Source organism: Mauremys mutica, chromosome 3, assembly GCF_020497125.1.
Source record: "Mauremys mutica isolate MM-2020 ecotype Southern chromosome 3, ASM2049712v1, whole genome shotgun sequence".
Taxonomy (NCBI): Eukaryota; Metazoa; Chordata; order Testudines; family Geoemydidae; genus Mauremys; species Mauremys mutica.
Genome location: NC_059074.1, coordinates 822,669 through 843,439, shown reverse-complemented (window position 1 = coordinate 843,439; position 20,771 = coordinate 822,669). Strand labels below are relative to the sequence as shown.

General features: G+C 53.9%; 1 long non-coding RNA gene across 1 annotated transcript; it reads right to left on the bottom strand.

The window, feature by feature from the left end:
* Window positions 1-7,339: 7,339 nt before the first annotated feature.
* On the bottom strand, window positions 7,340-12,939 carry LOC123365746. Its single transcript, XR_006577737.1, has 5 exons — window positions 12,886-12,939; window positions 12,344-12,448; window positions 11,682-11,834; window positions 10,959-11,068; window positions 7,340-7,623 (listed from the first exon to the last, which is right to left on the bottom strand). It is a non-coding gene; the product is annotated as an uncharacterized LOC123365746 (long non-coding RNA).
* Between the last annotated feature and the right edge of the window lie 7,832 nt (window positions 12,940-20,771).

The window sequence follows — 20,771 nt, the reverse complement described above, 5'->3', positions numbered from 1 at the left end:
TCACAAATTATTCATTTCACACAACCCATATCCCACCCCCCTTTGGTTAGTAACAAACCCTAATAACAAAGCACATCCGTCTTTCTTTATAATGTAAGCAAGTTGTGATGCCCCCGCAACTTTCTTATCAGTATGGTTGCCAAGCACCAGAAACTGGAAGACAGAAGTTAACAATGAACCTAAGACAGAAACAGGGAGTGAATACAGGGAGGCTGGCTCCCTTTCAATCCTTCAAACACTCCCCTCTCTTATCTCACTTTCTCCCAGGGCTTTGTGAAACATGCTGCTTCTCAGTATTTTTCCACGCTGGGATTACCCAGAAACCTCTGTTAGCCTGATTTCAGTCAGGTTGGCATAACTGGGTTTTGTGCTGCATCTTTATTCAGGCCTAACAATATTACTCATAATATTTGGCTGTAATGCAAGGAACTTACAGGCCTGTATCCTGTATGATTAAGCTAAAGCAAATTAGCATAAATCAGGGGTCTCAAAGTCCCAGCCTGCAGGCCATCTGCGGCCCGAGAACGTCCCCACTGCGGCCTGCGGAGGAGAGACACAGGCAGACACGCTGCCGGCAATCTCTGCTGCAGGCACCGCCCCCCGCAGCTCCCATTGGCTGGGGGAGAGGGACAGAGATCCCGTCTCTAGTCACTGGGCAGAGTCAGCCATAGAGGCAGCATCATTAGTTGCCAGGCAGAGTCAGTCATGGAGGCAGCGTCACTTTTTCCCCACAATGAATATAAACAAGTCAAAATACCGAACACAACTATCTGACACACACCTTGCTGCAATCCTGAAGCTTTCAACTGCTCAGCCACGGAGGCCAAACGTCAACAAATCAACAGAACTGAAGTGTTGCCAGGTGTCTGGCGAACACTAAAAACACTCTGGCAGGTGAAGAAATGTGCACTGTTGTATGACAGTTTTACTATTTCTAAGAAATTTGAAATAAAAACCTAGCACACTCACACCCTTCCCTGGAGACCTGGTAGTGAGAGACGGGACCAGCCTCGTCTCTGGCATGTCCAGTGAATTCGATGGCCCAGGCTTCCCAAGCTGGTAAATACCAGGTTGGAGTGTGGAGTAGCTAAGCTATACTGGCAAAGCTGAGCTGATAGCTGAACAGAAGACAGAAAGAGCGACCCCCTCTGCATAGCTGATTGCCCTTGTCATAGCTCTCACCCCCACTTAGAGCTGGTGGGTTCCAAAATGGGGACCTGCATTGACTCCCCTAAACTAAAATCCTAGTTTAGATCTGGTAAAAGCTGCCGCCACCCAATAATGTACGTGTATTGGGACACAGTCCTTCCCCAAAATCCTTGGGGATCCCAAGAGCCCCAAATCCATAGAGTTCTTACACGTAGGAGAAATAAACCATTTCCCCCTGCTTCCTCCCCCCTCCCTTTTCCTAGGAGAGATACCGGGATCTAACTACAGAGGGATGCCTTCCTTTTCCCTCCTCCCCTTTCCCTGAGAATCCACCCAAGGAAAGATCAACCAAGTCCTTAACAGAAAAGATTTATTAAAGAATAAAAAGAAAGTAACTAACTGTCTCTGTATTACCAGGATGCAAAAATACAGGGTCTAAACTTATCAATCTTTGGAGAGAATCCCCCCTCCTTTCTTTCTCAGTAAAAGCAATAACAGTACAGAATTAAAGAAATTCTATAGCAAACACACAATTGCAAATGTAGAAATCAAATTATAAGACTAATCCGCCTTTCTAATTAATACTCACTATTGGATAGTAGGAACTACTCCAGGAGAACTTGCAGACATGTCTGGCCTCTCTTAGACCCAAAAAGAGAACGCACAATCCAACAAAGAACACAGACAAAAGCTTCCTTCCACAGAGATTTGAAATTATCCTGTCCCTTGATTGGTCCTCTGGTTAGGTGTTTCTCAGGTTACTGAGCTTGTTAACCCTTTCCAGGTAAAAGAGACCTTAACCCTGATCTGTTTATTTATGATAGCCCTCTTATAGGGCCCTGACACTGCCCTGAATATTCGTATTGGTGCCCAGCCTACTATGCTCAACTCTTATATCCTCGCCCAGATAAATCTTTGGGTATAAACACTTACTCAACAGGCTAACATATTATGACATATATTCACACACATTCTCCCATTCCCGAAACCATTGCCTTGGGCATAAATTGTGACTTCCATGTTCTGCGTTGTGCCTTGTGGTTACTGGTCTGTTCCAGACCCATGCTAAACACATTCAGTTCTCTGTTCTCCAGGGCTGCAGGCGCCGTTGTTCTCTGTCCCCGGCAGGCGCGGGGCCCGCCTAGTGCCCAGCAGCGGAGAGATGCCAGGGCCCTCCGCCTGCTGGGGACACAGTACCCTGGGGTTGCAGGCTGCGCAGCTTCTCTCAGGCTTCTCCCTGCATTTCCCAGAACTGCTGCCAAAATAAATAAATAAAACCACTCTGCCTCTGCAGAATGGACCGAATGCTGCCCCAAAGCATGTGCTGACACAGGCACCTGCTTGCTCCACTAGTGCCTGGAGCCAGCCCGGTATGTGAGTATTCTTCCTGCACTCATGCTGCTGTTTTCTTGTGCTTTGCAATTTATTATTTTTTTAACATTTTGCTCCAAAATGATTTCAACCCAGAGTGGGAAGAATATTAAATATGATGTTTTTCATATTATTTAATGTACAAGTACAAAATAAGCCTTGAAAAACTGTTGGCGCCTGCCACACTCTTCTGAAAACATGAATGTGCTACTGGCCACGAACAGGTTGGGGACCACTGTGTTAACCGGTTAACGTTTTCCATCCCTAATCTATGCCAAAGGCCTCAAACTCGACTGACCTTAGGGCCAGGGCCAGTCCTCAGTAGCGTAGCTGGTGGGGTTCAGCGGAAGCAGCCGCTTCCCCTCAGGGCGGCAGGCGCGGAAGTGGCACCTGCCGGCAGCACGGCCGGAGGAGCCGTGGGGCGGCAGGCCGGCACTGCCAGCAGCATGGCCAGAGGAGCCATGTGGGGGCGGCAGACGCAGTCGGAGGAGCGAGGGGGATGGCTCCTCAGCTCAGGGCTCAGTGGCCAAGTGCTCCCCGCCACCCCCACCGCCCCGTGCTAATGCGGCGGGTGGGGGAGGCAAAAGGGCCCCTGTGCCTTTAAGGCCGCCTTGCTGGTGAGCTCCACGTGGAGCGCGCCGAGCACCGGGAGCAGGCCAGGGACAGGCGGCGGCACAAGACGGAAGGTGAGCAGGGGGGTCCGGTCAGGGCACATGGCCAGAGGAGGAGCCAAGGGGGCGTGGCCAAAGGAGGAGCCAAGGGGGGGCGCCTTTTTTTTTGTTGTTTGCTCCCCCTACACTGAAAACCTGGCTATGCCACTGCCAGTCCTCAAATCCTCCCAGGCAGCCAATAATGGCGCTGAAGATGATGTTCAGAAAAGAAAAAAGTCCCCGCCCTTACTCTGCCCCCTCCCAACCCCACTGGATCCCTTCCCCAAATCCCCGACCCGGCCCCACCTCTTCCCCCAGCACGCTGCGTTCCCCCTCCTCCCCCCTCCCTCCCTGCCCCGTGAATCAGCTGTTTCGTGGTGCAAGCACTAGGAAGGGGGGGGGAGAAGCAGGACGCCGGCGGCATGCTAGCGGGGGAGGCGGAGCCGAGCTGGAGCAGAGGAGATGAGGCTACGGGGAGCTGCCGGTGGGTGCTGAGCACCCACCCATTTTTTTCCATGGGTGCTCCAGCCGGAGTCGGCACCTCTACAAGAAACAATACAGGTGCCGGTAGGAGTGGGTATTGCGGGGCAGGACCGGAGCAGGATAAAAAACAGTCCTGGGCAGGGCTCTCGTCCCATCCTTGAGCCCTTCCGCCAACCTTCGCTGCGCACGTTACTGCTCTCTGCCCACGTCCTGTCTGGTCTATGGCAGTGGCTCTCACCCTTTCCAGACTACGGTGCCCCTTTCAGGGGTCTGATTTGTCTTGCGTACCCCCAAGTTACCCCTCACTTTAAAACTACTTGTTTACAAAAACAGACATACAATACAGACGTGTCACAGCCCACTGCTACTGACAAATTGCTGACTCTCTCCTTTTGTCTGTACAGAATTACAGTTTGTGTCGACTACACTAGTGCTTTTTGAGTAGCCTGTTGTAAAACTAGGCAGATCTCTAGATGAGTTGATGTATCCTCTGGAAGAGCTCTGCATACCCCCGGGGGTACGTGTACCCCTGGTGGAGACCCACTTGTCTATGCGGCTGCCAGTGCAGGCAATATCGAGTTGTGTTGTCTGCAGCGGGAATGATTTTTCCAAGTGCTGTAACATGCATCCTGAGATTGTTCGGGACGCCGCTGCGCCTCACCAGGGCTGGGGCAGAGCTTGTGGTACATGCCTGGGGGCACCTGTTAGAAGGGTCCAGCAGAGACAGCTGGTGTTAGGATATAGATATTCAGGCCTATCTGCAAAGGCCTGTACTTTAAGAACTTAGGTGTATTCTTATCACTTAGCTAGTTACAGTGGTATAAAAGAAAGAATAAAAAAAATCACTGTCTGTCTGTGTAATGGCCTTCTTTTACTGGGACAGTCTGAGGCCTGGTTCTTCAGCTAAGCAGCAAAGGCAGCCATAAGCTGGGAAGTGTCTGGTCACATCCTCACATTCCAAACTAGTCACACTGAAATAAGGTGCTATTGGGCTGTTAGGAATACAGTCCTGTCCTGATATTCCTGTCACCTCCAGAGAAAGGGAAGAAGCTAGAAGATGTAAAAGGAAACCTGGTGTCATAGGTTTATTCCCCGCTTTGAACTTTAGCGTTCACAAGATGGGGACCTGCATGGGCTCCTCTAAACTTAAATCCTAGTTTAGATCTGGTAAAGCTGCCACCAGCTAGAGATTCCAGTGTCTAGCACACTCCCTGTTCCCCCAAACTTTCCCTGGGGAACACAGATCCCAACTTCCTTGGATCTTAACACAAAGGGAAATAAACCATTCCCTCCCACCTCCTTCCCCCTCCCCTTCCCCTGAAAATCCAAACAAGGGAAGAAATCAGAAAAGATTTTATTAAAAGAAAAAAAAAGCAAGTACACTATCTCTGTAACACCAGGATGAAAAAAATTACAGGGTCTAACTTATAAAACTGGAGAGACTCCCGGCCGCCCCTTTCTCAGAATAATCAAAGTAACAGCAAACAGAAATAAAGAGATTTCTCCAGCAAACACACAATTGCAAATGTAGAAATTAATTACAAGACTAAACCGCCTTTCTAATACTCACTATACTGAATAGAAGAAAATACTTCAGGGAACTTGGAGAGCCTGGAAATATGTCTGGCCCCTCTTAGATCCAAAGAGAGAACAAAGACCCCAACAAAGAACACAGACAAAGACTTCCCTCCACAGAGATTTGAAATTATCTTGTCCCTTGATTGGTCCTTTGGTCAGGTGTTCGTCAGGTTACTGAGCTTGTTAACCCTTTACAGGTAAAAGAGACCTTAACCCTTAACTATCTGTTTATGACACCTGGTTTGATAGCATCCTGTCTGGCAAGAACTCACTTATCAATAGACACAGCTGGAACCCTTGTGCCTGTATAGATGTAGTTGTGAAATCCTCACTTCTGTACTGTTTTGTATGTTTATTTGCATGGTTGCGGTCTGGTTCTGTGATTGTTTCTGTCTCCTGCATAATTAATTTTGTTGGGTGTAAACCAATGAAGGTGGTAGGATATAATTGGTTAAATAACCATGTTACAATATGTTAGGATTGGTTAGTTAAATTTCAGTAAACTGATTGGTTATGGTATAGCTAAGCAAAACTCAGGTTTTACTATATAGTCTGCAGTCAATCAGGAAGTATGGGTGGGTGGGAACAGGAACTGGGGATGGGGTGGGGGAATTAGGATCATGTTTTACTAAAGGGGGAAATGGGAACAGGGGATGGGAACAGAAACAGGGACACAGACAAGGCTCTGTGGTGTCAGAGCTGGGAAGGGGGACACTGAGGGAGGAATCTGGAATCATGCTGGCTGGAAGTTCACCCCAATAAACACCAAATTGTTTGCGCCTTTGGACTCCGGGGATTGTTGCTCTCTGTTCATGCGAGAAGGACCAGGGAAGTAAGAGGGTGAAGGAATAAGCCCCCTAAACAGCTGCTGTCCTCCACAGTCCTATGACAAAGTGGCCAGCTACCCCCATTGCAAAGTATGCACCAAGGTCATATGCATCCTACCCACTCCCAGGGCCAGTTCTACATGAGGAACAGGTCGCCTCCAATCAAAGCCAAGGACAAGGGCTGGGAGGACCTGTGTGCTCGGAGAAGACACGCGCAGTCACTGACACAGAACACCAGGAGCAAGCAGCATAGGTTCCAGGTGACAGACCCACCTCAGCAGCAGACAAGCTCCTGCCACAGAACCGCCATGAGAACAAGTGGCTGTGTGATCGGAAAGGCTCAGAGGTGGCAAACACCGGAGACGTACAGGAACGGACTAATCTCATCTCAGAGGGCCCAACTTGCCTCCCCCAACCTCCACCTTACAGTACTACTATAGGGTTCATGAAGCATCTGCATGATACTTTATTTGCACTGAACACCCAAAAAAGCCTGAAGCTGTAACAGCAGCTCCTGGAATCAGCACATACTGACCCCCTCAGGTGACTTTTCGTATCCCCGAATCGTGTCATTTTACACAGCACAGTAAATAAAATTCAACCTCTTACTTGCACTCTTCTGTGCCATCTCATATCCAGTTCTGCCACTGACTCACCTGTTTGACTCACCTTGGACAAGTATGTGCCTCGGTTTCCCCATCTGTATAATGAGGATACAAACCTACCTTCCTCACAGGGGTGTCTGAGGACTAATTAGTTAATGTCTGCAAAGTGCTTTGAACATGCGACGTGCTACGGAAATGCTATCACCATCTACATTATTATCGATCCCGTTCATGCATCGCACACGCTTTAGAAGACAGCCCTGAGATATGGTCAGTACATTTTGGGGGCTTGTTTAAAACCAGCTCGGTTTGAGCACGAAGGACGTTAGAGCAGGGGACTGAGCTCCAGGACTCCTGTGTTCTAGCCCCAGCTCCACCACCAAGTCACCGTGCCTCAGTTTCCCTCCCTGTACAACAGACAACACGCCTCTACCTGCTGCTGCTTCACAGAGGGTTGGGAGCATTCTGTGGTGCTTGGAGCAGGTGGCTAGCAGCCAGGTGTTCGGGCAACAGGACGGCTGAGAAACAGGCGTATCCCACGTTGGCTCCCCCCTTCCTCCCTCTGACGGGAGAGCAGCTACAGGGTGACCCTGCCTTGCTCATACTCCTGCGTTCTCCCCTCCCGGTCAGTCCCTCCCTCCAGGAGAGAGCAGCCGCTCCTCCAAGAACCCTCCCTGATGCTCTGGTTCTGCCCCTCCCGTCCGACCAGCTTCCCAGCGCCCGCGCTCTTCAAACGTAGCCACACAGGAGCTGCAATCCCGGCTGTCCTCGATAGAGGGCTCCCGCTGCCCTTGCCCCAGCTCCGCACCCCACAGACGGCAGACACACAATGCTATTAGGCGGTCCTTATCTCAGTTCTCCCGCGGCGCTGCCAGGCCCGGTCCGCTCCCGTCCGAGAGGCTGCTCTGTCCTGCTGCAGGCGTGGGGGCCGGGATCACGGCTGCACGTTTCTGGTTTTGCCTGCAATAAATGGCAAGTCTGTGTGCTGGTCTCAGAGGAATGGGAGGTACTAGATCGAAGCACACACTGACCCCTCTCCGCCTCCGCCCCCCACCAGCCAGGCATGGCCAATTCCTGGGACCCTCCTTCCTTCACCAGCCTTGCTCAATGCTCCCCAGGACGCTTGGAACCTCCTCCCCTTCTGGATCCCCTGGCACCATCTTCTCCCAAACGCTTCTCCCCCAGCTCACGCTGTCTGTCCCCCCCGCCACCCCTCGGGCCCCTGCATCCACTCGCAGGGCTGCCCGTAAATTACGCAGCACAGTTTCTGGTGATTTGCAAGACCTGCCCACCCCTCGTAACACTTTAACACCAGCACAACGACACGGAATTAATGCACTGGGGCCGGGTGGGTCCTTACGTCATTTATACACAGCCCCACAACTTTCCTGTGCGCCGACACCAGCCTTCTCCCCCACGGCTCTGCACAGATAGGGACTCCCCACCTCAGCTCACCCCGTGCCCCTCCGGCTTCTCCTTCACGTCCTGTCTCCTTGGCCGCCTCCTCCCCCTCCTGGCTTCGCATCTGTTTTATGCCAACCCCACGGGTGTGGGACGGTCCCGCCCACGTGGCAGGCACCCTCCCTGGACTGCTCCAAGTCCCTGCACAAAACCCACTTCTCCTGGTCTCCTCTCCAGACTGACTGGAGTGCGCCGGGGGAGGGCAGTGTCCCCCAGCCCTGTGTCAGCTCAGTAAGGCCCCACCTCGCAGCTACCTCTCCGTACATCTCCGCACGCAGGAGGGGGTTGGGAACAATCACACGGCTCATGAGAGACACTGTCACTCAGCCAGGCACCCCAGAGAATGCACCAGCGCATCGGGCTAACACGGGCCTCACACACAGAGCCAGCCCGGCCAGGGCCACCCGACCCAGCACTGCAGGCAGGGGAACCTAGCGAGCAGCCCCCGAATGCAAGAACTGCCCTGCTGTTTAGCTACACAGCTTTACAAAGCACCCAACGGAGCTGACTGCAGAGACAGGCGGTCTGACACTGCTGTCTGCATCGTAGGTGTAGCTGTGTCGGGCCCAGGGTCTGAGAGACACGGTGACGCTGCTCCCCCTCCCCCGCCTCGTCTCTTTATAAAAAGGCCACGTTCTGAGTCGGATGCAGAGCGGCTGTAGCTCGGCTGATGAGAGATCCAAGGTGGGGGAGGTATTATCTTATACTGGCGAGGGAGACACGCTGAGAGCTGCACAGGGCTCTTCCAGGCTGTATTTAGTTTATCTGCATTTTAAGGGTCCCTGTCAGCTGGCTTGGCTGGTCCGGGCCCACGAGAGGGAAAAAGGCCCCTCTCACACCCAGTAGCAGATTTACCACGGCACCAGGCCCACACTCCAGGGGGGCCCCGGCCAGGCCCACTCTTCTCCGCCCCCGCTCTCTCCTGCGGGGGCAGAAGCTTGGTGCTGCTGGCACTGAGGCTCCTGCTGCAGCAAGGCCGCCCAGCTCCCCCTCCCCTGCTTTTCCCAGCTGTTTGCCGCGAGCGCAGAATGGCCACTGGGGAGAGGCGGCGGCGAAGAGGCGGGGCGGGGCCTTGGGGAAGGGGGTGCAATGAACATACCTACTCTGACTGCAGAGCTGCGCAGCCCGGCTGAAAACAGACGCTGCTGCTCAGCTCCCTGGACTCTGCAGCTGGACACGACCTTCTGGGTCCTCATGCTGGTTGAGTTCCCTTCCTGTGCTGGGAGCCACCCTTCCCCTTGTATAACAGTGCGTGCCCGGGGTGGGGCAGGCGGGGCAGGGGGACAGAGGCCGTGGGGAAGGAAGGGGGTGGGATGGGGAGGAGATGGAGTGGTGGGGAAGGGACATGGGATGGGGAAGAGAAGGGGACAGGGCAGGGATCGGCAACCTTCCGCATGTGGCCTGGCAGGATAAGGCCCCAGGGTACGCAGGCTGGCTGGCTTACCCTGGTGGGCTGCGTGCCGAAGGCTGCCGATCCCTGGGATAGGGGAAACGGGGGCCCAGCATGCGGATCCCCTTGGCAGCAGCTGGGGCTCCCCTGTTAAGCAGGCCCATCAAACCCTCACCCTGACAACCCCCACCTCCCTGCATCTGTACCACCCCAATGAGCCCCCCCCAGACACCCTCCCCACTGAGCTCCAACCACCTACACCCAGACCCCCACCCAAATGAACCCCACCTCCCCTGCACCCAGACTCCCCTCCCACCCCACTGAGCTCCAACCACTTTCACTTGGTCCCCCCTGCAGACTCCCATTGCCCCTGCACCTGGCACCTCCCTGTGCGTCTGCCTGCACCCAGACTGCCCCCCACAGAACCCTCTTACCCCCACCTGGATCCCCCCACACTAAGTCCCTGCTGCTGGACGGAGCCTCCCTGCCCACACCTGGTGCGCCTGGCACGGGTGACAGGGCCCCAGGGTGTTTCTGGGCAGGCCTGGCCCTTGCTGTGTGTCAGGGTCCGGTTCAACCTCACTGCCAAGTCCCTGTCCCAGAGGGGTGGGGAGGCTGCAGGGTGATCTCCCACCTCCAGGCAGCCAGTGGCCTGTGCTCCCCACTGCCAGGGTGGAGATTCCACGTTTATTTATTGTTTAAAAAAAAATCTGAATTTTAAAATATCACGCACAGAGTTTGATGCAGAATCCCCTCCGGAACATGGGGCGCTGTACAGCTGTGATGGTGGGACTGTGAAGGGGAGGCCGGACAGTAGGGGCTCTGTGGGGGGGGAGGGAGCTGGGCGGGGGTATGGTGTGCAGGGTGCTGTGCAGTTGTGGTGGGAGGCCAGCGGGAGGGGTCTCTGGGCAGGGGGATCTGGGGGGGGTCTCTGGGCGAGGAGGCGCTGGTATAAGGGCAGGGCACTGGGCAGGGGGGCAGTGTGCAAGGGGCACGCTGGCAGCGCAGGGCTAGACGGGCCAGTGTGCATCTAGCAGTTGTGGGTTTGTAAACAGGGCCCTTGAGCTGGGCTGAGTGGGGCCAGTCCCGCTGCGCCTCACTGCCTCAACCGGCCCCTCGCTCTGCGGCTCGCCCCCCATCACATGCCCTATTTCCCCAACGGGGGCCCACAAACATTTGGCACCGGGCCCACAAAAAGTTAATCCGGCCCTGCTCACACTCCCCTGTCCTCCCCACCTCACCTCCAGGCCCCTCTGCAGTAGCCCAGCCCACCCCACCGGCCCCTGGCCATGGTGCTGAAGAGCAAGCAAAGAGCTGGACGCGACAGGCTGGGGAACTGCCCTGCTCAGGCTGGGGAGAAGGGTCCCGTCCCTGGCTAATCACTGCCCATGGCCGGCCCCATCACCAGGCCTCATGCAGCACTCAGTCCCCCCTAAAGACTCACTTCTTCCTTCCTTTGGGCTCCACAGCAGGTCCCATCTGTCCTGGTCGCATCGTAGGCCCTCAGCACGGGGCCTCGGGCGTCTGGGTCTTCTTCCGGGTCAGACTCGACACCTGTTCTTAAAAAAACGAAAGCCACTGCACAAGCTGCTCCCAGTTCCCCTCGGTCCTAATAGAGTCTGGGAGGGAAACTGACCAATGATTCTGAGACTGTCTCCAAATCTCTGCAGCAAAAGGACAGAGAGGCACAAAGCCGGGGGATCTGATCAGGACTGGGGTGGGGGGGGGGAGACACAACAAGCCCCCCAGCAACAGAACCACACCCTGGACCCATCATGCCATGTGCTGAACAACCCCCGACCAATCCTTTGTCCATTGCAATCCTTCCTCCCCACCCTCCATCTGCAGACAGCAAACTCTTAGGGGCCAGGACTGCATGGGACGCTGGCACACCAGGTGCCCGCTGACGCCAAGGCCCCTTGGCCTCACGGAAATGCAGAGCTGGAACCCAGCCTGGCTCCCCTGTGCGTTAGCACTGCTAAAATAGGTATATGGGTGATAACAATGTGGTTAGTGTTTCTGAAATGCTTGTGAGCTGCTGCCTGCATTGATCTCGCTGATGGTCTCTGTATCCCAATGCTGTAAGGGAATATTTACGTGTTGGCTCTAGAACTATGAGCCCCCCGATCAGGAGAGAAGCATTCCCAAGTGTGAAGTGCTGGCTTACCACAAGAGGTGTCATCTCTTCTCCACCACAAGAAGGCCACAGACACCACACAAGCCGCTGTGGACCATCAGTGGACCTAGGACTTTCTTGATTGCTCCCTCCACACCGACGAAGAGGAGACCTGCACAAACACTTGTCCCATCAGCGTGAGCTCTGGGGGGAAGGGAATAAAAATCCATGTCAAGAAGAAATTGTCACCCTTACGCTGCAGGACTTCAGGCAGTGGGTAAGACTTCTACGCAGAAGAAGTCCCTGTCTGTTGACCTTGGATTAGCCCCAAAGGCCATAAAAAGTCATACTCCGTCAGACCAGCGGTCCATCCAGCCCAGCATCCTGTCCTCTGACAGTGGCCAATGCCAGGTGCCCCAGAGGGAATTAACAGAACAGAGAATAATCAAGTGATCCATCCCCTGTCACCCATTCCCAGCTTCTGGCAAACAGAGGCTAGGGACACCATCCCTGCCCATCCCGGCTAATAGCCACTGATGGACCTGTCCTCCATGAACTTATCTAGTTCTTTTTTTAACCCTGTTATGGTCTTGGCCTTCACAACATCACCTGGCAAAGAGTTCCACAGGTTGACTGCATGTTGTGTGAAGAATGACCTGAATATTGTTGTGATTCTTGATGTAAGAAACCGTCTATCACAAAAGCAGGCTCACCTGGGTGGCATGACAGACCCGATTCCCATGGGGACTGTCTGGGACTCCATGGTTATGCTGTCATAGGGCTCCAGGAGCTCACACTTGACACTTGGTTGGTGAAATCTAAGTACAGAAGAACACAGCCAGTTTGGGGTTTGTGCCTGGGTTCATTGCAGTCTGCTCTGAGGTTGGCACTCAGGTTCCTGAGCTCTAGACAGCTTGACACTGTATTTTTATGGCAGTGCCAGGCACAATGACATATGGTTATATTGGAATTGGAAAAGGTTCAGAAAAGGGCAATAAAAATTATTAGGGGCATGGAACGGCTGCCATATGAGGAGAGATTAATAAGACTGGGACTTTTCAGCTTGGAAAAGAGACGGCTAAGGGGGGAAATATGATTGAGGTCTATACAATCATGACTGGTGTGGAGAAAGTGAATAGGGAAGTGTTATTTACTCCTTCTCATAACACAAGAACTAGGGGTCACCCAATGAAATTAATAGGCAGCAGGTTTAAAGCAAACAAAATAATGTACTCCTTCACACAACGCAGGTTACCTCTTCTGTTCACTCCCTCTGGGCACCTGGCATCGGCCACTGTCGGTAGACAGGATACTGGGCTAGATGGACCTTTGCTCTGACCCAGGACGGCCGTTCTTATGTTAACATCTGAAGGTTCTCCTGGAATGGAAAGGGACAGTAATTGTAAAAAGAGACACAAGATGGGGCAAGTAACTTTTATTGGACCAACTTCTGTTCATGGAAGCGACAAGCGCCACAGAGCTCCTCCGGTCTGGAGAAAAGAGGCAATTTAAATTACACTTTCCAGGGCACCTGTCGCGCCTTTAACTTGTTTTGCAGGCAGCACAGAACATGCTTTGGGCATTCAGAGATAGAACGCAAAGTCAGAATCCTGGCAATGAGCTTTTCCAAAGCAAAGTGCAAACTGTACCTGATCTACCCTCGCTTCCTATGTAAAGGGGGGGGGGGGGGGTTGGCCAGTGGGGAAACTGAGGCACAGGGCACACGCGACATGAATGCATGAACTAGATTAAAATGTATTGGCAAGAGGATTAGTAGAGGCACCCAGGCTCAGCAATGCCACAGTTCAGATCTGGAAAGTCAGCCTTGCGATCTTTGCCTCATCTCTTGGTCCACCCACAGCATTCCCAAGCCGACACTCAAGACCAGAGATTGTTCAATGGTCCTTTTGCAGCCATCTGTGCACAGACCTCCTTGCAGTCTGTATTCTGGAGTTAGAAGCAATGCCAGGAGACCTCGCTGAGCCCTGCATGCTGTCTCCGGAAATTTAATACACACAATCAGGGCTTTTAAGCTACTATAACACCCACCATGGCACTCAGGAGAGAGTCCAGGAGCAAAACTGGGCATGCAGCCTAGACCCACGATGGGATTCAAACGCCCCTTAAAGCTCCAAGAGAACCAGCATCTCAGAAGCAGATTGTTCTGCATCAGCCCCTCTTCTCTCACCTGCCCTGGTCACCATCCCAATTCCCATCAGCAGATACCACCACCAGCAGGTCTCACAACACAATAATCCAAGGTGGCACTGATACCACCCATCCCCCCCCCCAGCAGCCCAAGGCCTGCCCAGCTCCTAACACGCAGAACCCCAGGCCTGTTCTGTGCAGAGCTCCTCTCCCCACAATTGTTCCCAGCTGAATTTCAAAGCCTCTGATCGATACAGGAAGCACGAACCAAACTCCCCCTGCCTACAAGCCACTCTCATAACAGACACCTGCCTGCAAAATCCTACGGGCCCACTTGAAACCCCTTTCGCATACCAGGCTAACCCCTGTGCTGAGCTATCTGTCCCAACGCATGCTGAGTGCAAACACTCCCATTTCCTTCCCCGGACCTGGAGAAGAGCTGTCTGTGGTCCAACACCTTGTACCTTCCTCCAACAGAACTTGGTCCATAAAAGATAACAGCTCACCACCCTGACACTCCCATAACAGGTGGGAGAGACCAGTGCCAATTTTTCAGACAGGAATTCCAGCCTCCTTTAATTTCCAGGTTGCAGAAAGACTGGTCTCCTTTCATTAAAGGACCAGGGGCTTTTTAGATCCCTCAACCACCCTCTTTTCTTTTCCCCACTTATTTTAAACATCAACAACTATAACAATTCTTTGACTTACATGTACACACTCATTCCTGGCTGGTTTCCAAAGACCCACCAGCAGAGTGGACAAAAATCTAGGTTTAAAACAAGAAATCCGATTTTTATTTCATTTGGATTTTTGTATTTACATTAATTACACCTGTTTTAAAATAAACCCCTTTGAAATTATGGCACCTTATGTTAAGGCCTGAACTTACTACAGTCTAGTCAAATCACTGACATTAAATTAAACACATGAACATTAAGCAGTATAGGGTTTGCTCCTGAATTTTTAGAGAAAGTGAAATCACTGAACTGGTGGAAGTTACTGTCTGAGCACCTGGAACTAGAGTTTGGTGACTGCTAAACCCCAACTTTTGACAGCAGTTGCCTCTTCTGCAAGTGCAAAGGGAATATTTTCTTCATTTTAGTTTTTTCAACAAGGGAAGTTCAATGACTGGTTCATTCAAAGTTAAGAAGCTGCCTGGGGAGTTGTTTTCCTCTTCCAATCTATGACTAAAAACTAGCTGTGGGAGGATGAGAAAAAGAACTGCTAGTTCTGAAATCTGGAAGCACAAGACAACCAGAAACAATTCAACTCACTAACTAAAGAGAATATTCTTTTCTTTAATAGATCTGTTAGTTTTAAATGAGAAACATGTTTTAATCTTCTCTCTCTCTCTCTCATCTGTCCAGCACATTTGAGGTAGTTTTATTCAACTAATAAGACCAAATATCATTTACATGCTGGTTTTACACATTTTTAATTGAATTCCAATTTCCATCAAAATAGAGCTTGAAACAAACCCAAATAATAAAATCATCATCTAGTAACTCAGAAATGCAGCATTCATCATTTTCCCAATAGAACAACAAATAAAACACTGTGAATTGAATAAATGCAAGTTAAGCTTTGCAATTACTTAAATAAGTGTGTACAGATACAGTGGTTAGCAAAACACCAGCACCAAAGGGAGCGGAACGGCTCTAGTTCACTGCAAATCAACATGCTTTAAGGGTGCATCAAATGTGTCTTTAGGAAAAATAACTAAAACGCCGAACGCAAAGCAAGATTAAAACCAGTGATTTGAACCAGGGGCTCCCGCTTGCTGATTTAAACCACCCTCAGACCTGGCGCTGTCTTTGGCTCGGATTTAAAGTCAATTCACCCGGGACACGGGCCTGCACGGGGGGGGGGGGGGGCGCGGGCTGACTGCGGGGCGCTGAGCTCCTCGCGCGGGGGCTCTGGGGTGACGAGCTGGGCACTAGCCCCCCCGCCCCCCCGCCCGGAAATGGCACGTGCCCAGCACAATTGCAGCGATGCCGGAGCCCTGGGGGGGGGTTAAATCTTCAATTCACTGGGGGCAAAACCTGCCCCCGGATTCACCGCAACCAGCCCCCCCCCCCGGGGCTCGGCTCTGCACGGGGGGGGCTCGCGCTGCTTCCCCCCCGCGCGCTCTTTGCAGCCGGGGGGTCCAATACCCACAACCCCCCCCCGGGATCCCCCCCCCGAGCGCTGCAGCGTGGGGGGGGCTGTTTGGTGGGGGCGGGGGGGGGTCTCCCGGGTACCGGGGCCGAGCCGAGCCGGGCTCCGCGCGAGCGCAGGTTCAAGGCTCCTGTCGGGGTCCCCCCCCCGGGACCTACCTCGCCCGGCCTGGGCTGCCCGGGGCACCGCACGGGGCGTCCGCGGGGCTCTGTCCCGGGGCTGCGGGGGGCCGGACCTCCTCCGCCGCCTCCGCCGGCCAACTACAGCCCGGGGCTGCGCGGCCCCTGCTCCCGCCCCTTCCCCGGGGAAAGGGCGGGGCAACCGGCTGCCCCAGCCCAGGGTTTGCACTGCAGCGGGAGCGGGAGTCTGGGCTGCTGCAGACAACGCGTCCAGCCTTGCACGGCTGTGCAAAGCGCCCGCCCGCCCCCGTGCAATGCCGGCCTCCACCCGTGCACCGCCCCTGCACCACCCCCGTGCAATGCCGGCCTCCACCCGTGCACGGCCCTCGTGCAATGCCGGCCTCCACCCGTGCACCACCCCCGTGCAATGCCGCCCTCCACCCGTGCACCACCCCCGTGCAATCCGCCCCCGTGCAATGCCAGCCAGCCTCCACCTCTGCTCGTGCATTGCCCTTCCACAGCCCGTGCAATGTCAGACACCCTCTGCTCATGCACCGCCCCTCCGCAGCCCTCGTGCAATGCCAGACACCGTCTGCTCGCGCACTGCTCCTCCACGGCCCCCATGCAATGCCACACAGCCTCTGTTCCATGTCTGCACTGCTCCTCCACATCCCACCAATGCAAGACCACCTCTGTTCATGCAATGCCCCTCCATGGCCCCCGTGCAATGCCAGCCAGCCTCCACCTGTGCATCACCCCTCCATGGCCCCCGTGCAATGCCAGCCAGCCTCCACCTGTGCACTACCCCTCCACAGCGCTCGTGCAATGTCAGACACCCTCTGCTCATGCACAGCCCTCGTGCAATACCACACAGCCTCTGTTCGTGCATTGCCTCTTCACAGCCCCCGTGCAATGCCGGCCAGCCTCCACCTGTGCACCGCCCGTCCACGCCCCCCGTGCAATGCCACAAAGCCTCTGCTCGTGCTTTGCCCTTCCACGGGCCCCGGGCAATGCCACACAGCCTCTGTCTGTGCCTTCCCTCCCCCATGCAATGCTCCCCAGCGTCGGTCCGTACGTTGCCCGTCCACGGCCCCCATGCAATGCTCCCCAGCGTCGGTCCGTACGTTGCCCGTCCACGGCCCCCGTGCCATGCCAGCTTCTGCCCATGCACTGCCCCGTCACTGACCATACAACGCCCGAGGTGCCCGCGCCTCACCTTCCCCAGGAAATAGCAGCACCCCACGGGGAGACTGCACTAGACACAGTCAGACTCACCTGAACGGCCGCAGAACCCGGCAGCTTTGCAAAGCAGCAAGTGTTAGCGCAGTTCCCAGGACAAGCAGCAGGAGCCGCACTTCTCCTGCTGCAGGGAGCCCTTGCACGGGGCTGTACCCTGTTTGCACCGGCCTCCGGCCAGCCCTGGGCAGAGCGGGGCCACCGCCGTTAGTTGATTGCAGGAGAGGAGGCATCTGGTTTGCAGCTCTGCTCAGAGCAGCTGCAATGAGTTCTATGTTCAGCCCCTGGCTGCACATGGATTTTCATCCAGAGCTCTCAGAGCACTTCACAAAGGAGGTCAGGATCATTATTCCCATTATACATATAGGGAAACTGAGGCACGGAGAATGGAACTCCATGCCCAAGGTCAGCCGGCAGGTCAGGGTGGGAGCCAGGAACAGTCATAGGGTTGCCAACCCTTCTGGATTGGCGGGAGTCTCCCAGAATCGGCCTCGATCTCCCAGATTTTAGTAGGTCGCTAAAAGTCCTGGGGGTAAGGCAGGCGCCCTACCCGCTCTGGCTCAGAACGGCTCCCGGAAGCGAGTGGCACATCCCTCTGGTTCCTAGGCATAGGGCAGCCAGGGAGCTCCATGTGCTGACCCCGCACCAAGCACCGACTCCACAGCTCCTATTGGCCGGGAACCACAGCCAATGGGAGCTGTGGGAGCAGTGCCTTCAGGCAGGGGCAGTGCACAAAGCCCCCATGGCCACCCCTGAGCCTACAAGCCGGCCGGTCTCTTCCAGGAGTGCCACCCAGCCAGAGCCTGCACCCCTTACCCCCTCCCACACCCTCTACCCCAGCCCTGAGCCCCCTCCTGCACCCAAACTCCCTCCCAGAGCCCAAACCCCCTCCTGCACCCCTCCCCTCCCCAGCCTCCTGCCCCAGCCCAGTGAAAGGGAGGGAGGGGAAGAGGGAGCGACTGAGGAAGCCCGGGATGAGGCCTCAGAGAAGGGGCAGGGGTGGGGCAAGGGTGTTCGGGGACGGGCGGTTAGACAGTTGGCAACCCTAGGAACAGAACCCAGGTCCTCCGTCGCCCATTGCTCTGTGCACTAGGCCCCACTGCTCAGCTCTATTCCCTGGTTTGCGCCAGCTGCTCCTTCCACAGAGCGGGTGGCTGGTTATGGGGCAGGGTCCCGGTCTATTCACCCTCTGCACCAGAACACCGCAGCTCCCCTCTGCTCCTCGACTCAGCGCCACGCCCTGCCCCTGCCCTCAGGGGGAGCAGAAGTGACCACGGCTGTTGGCAGATACTGGCAGCCAGGGAGCGAGCCGGGCTCCACCTTTCGGGGATGCTTGTTGCTGCTGCACCCGTGTGTTACCTAGTTAACATACAACCACAAACTTCAGCATAAAATATCGGGCTTCAATGCCAGTGGCCGGGAAAATCTGGCCAAGAGGGAGGCTGGGAGCAGGGTATCAGTGCCCCTCCCAAGGGACATGGTTCTCCTTCCCCCCAGGCCAGGCCCAGCTCCCATTCAGAGGGCTCTCTGTGGGGTCAGTAACTCCATGGTGTTGAGATGAGTTCCTGTCTGCATCCTATAGAACTTGCCCATACTGGTATTGCCCTGGCCTCTTCTTTTGTCATTCAGTGTTGAACGCATTCTAAGACAATATGCATTTCCTCACCTTTTGGGGGCGAAGCCAGACTTTAAGGCACCTGCTCCCCTACATGGTGTTAACTTTGCTTGTGCCAATCAGAAACGAACACAAACAGGTTTTGGGCCCCGTCCCCTATGACACTTCTATGATGTCATAGTGGGTACTTTATGGCCTGCCTGCCATGTGCAGGCAGGGAGAGGAGAAAGAAAAACGAATCCTGTGTATACTCGTGTATCCTGTGTATGCCCGTAACCGAGCCTGATCACCTCGAAGCCTCTCTCTCCACTCACGTGTTTCAAACAGAGCTTCTACGTTTGCCGGTCGTTATGCGTTGGTTTGTATTTGTAAGTATCAGTTATTACTAAATGCTGCATCTTTGTTTATAAATATTGTTAGTAGATATTTTAGTCATTGTGTGTTTTAAGTTTCATTAATTCTATTAGCTAATCATACGCTGCTCCCTTACCCCTTGTAATTATCCCCAATAAAACTTTTAAATTGATTAAGTTTAGAGTGTGTGTGTGTGTGTGTGTGTGTGTGTCTGCAGTTTGCATCGTGACCCACACTCTCCTTGCATCCCTTACCAATATAGTCTGTTGCCACATGCAGCCTGGTAAATAACAGGCCTGCATTTTCTTTCGCCCCTGCTCAGCTCCCATTCAGGGGGCTCTCTGTGGAGTCAGTAACTCCATGGCAGCCCCGCTCTGACTATCAGGGCAGAACCCCAAACTGGGCTAGTCAAATGGGAAGCCAGTGCAGAGGGGAGTGCCAGGGCCAGGAGGGTGGAAGAGGAAAGGATCCCAAGCTGGGAGCAGGGTAGAAAAAGCAGCACAGGGCAGCAGTAGAGTGAAGGCCTTTGGGCTAAGACCCAGTTCACCATCAGTTGATCACTTGCAGCTCTGATTACTGCAAGCCCAATTACTGCTGCTGCTTAGGGGACCTGTTTGAAACTCAGCAAACCAGGGCAGTCAGGTCTGTTCCCCAGCAAGGCTCTTGTTCCCAGAGGGGAGGAGGTGACCCCTACTTTGCAAGGAGGGTGAAGGAAAATCCAGCTGGCGGATTCATTCTCCTCGGGTGTCGTGTGTGTGATGAGAAGAGAATGAATTTGCCTCATACACGGGGAATGTCAAAGCAGCAGCATAACTAGGTTGCTAGTGCGACAAGTCAGGACTCCTGGATTCTGCTCTCATCCTTGCCAGATACTTGCTGTGACCACTTGGGCAAGTCCCTTAACTCTGCAGTTCAGTCTCCCCCCACCATAGAGGGATAAATATCTTCACCATACATGGGTGTTTCAAGAACCTTTAATTGTCATCTAACATCAGCTAGCTGGACAGGACTCCAGTTCTTCAGCTAAGTTCTGGGAGGTTGGGGGAATTTGAGTGCAATTGACTTTGGAACTGCAGGATTTTATAGCAGCTGGACTGCACTGGAATGAGGGTTCATAAAGTGCTTTGCACCCTTCTATCACCTTTGAGGCTCTCCGAAGTGTGATGTTTCAGTGCACTTGCTGGAGACATGCATAAAGCGCCCACCTTCTGAATGGGCCCATTCGATTGCATATGCCACAAGTCAACATCATTAGTTGGGAGAATGCAACACTTTCTTCCATCTTGGCAGAGCTCTGTGGAATTGTTTCGGGGTGTGTGTGTGTCTTGGGACCATGGGGGGGATGTTAGGTTAATTGACAGCTGGTTCCTTTGGTCACTTACCAGTGAGTGCAGGCACTGAGATGTACACCTGGGAACGTCCGCCAGCTGTTTGATGTTGTGCCGGCTCCAACAGAGCGTATCCCATTGAGGAGGTGTGATCTGACCCAACCAGACCGAACAACCCTCAAGT